Source organism: Cebus imitator, unplaced genomic scaffold (genome assembly GCF_001604975.1).
Source record: "Cebus imitator isolate Cc_AM_T3 unplaced genomic scaffold, Cebus_imitator-1.0 Scaffold602, whole genome shotgun sequence".
NCBI classification, from domain to species: Eukaryota; Metazoa; Chordata; class Mammalia; order Primates; family Cebidae; genus Cebus; species Cebus imitator.
The window spans coordinates 357246-357461 of NW_016107917.1; positions in this window are offsets into that span (position 1 = coordinate 357246).

Sequence of the window (216 nt, forward strand, 5' to 3'; positions counted from 1 at the left end):
AAAGACCGACTATCCTAAGAGAAAGAAGTAATGGCGCACTACTTTACTAGCGGCTTTTGATTCGCCGCTACGGGATCAGGAGGCCGGATGTGTGTTAAGCGGTTGGTCAAAGACAATATTTAGTCCCGCCCGCTCCCACCGCCCTGTGCGCGAGCTTTCTCACGCACCAAATTACAGCAGCGGCTCTTCTTCCAATCAGAAGGAGCTGCTGGGGTC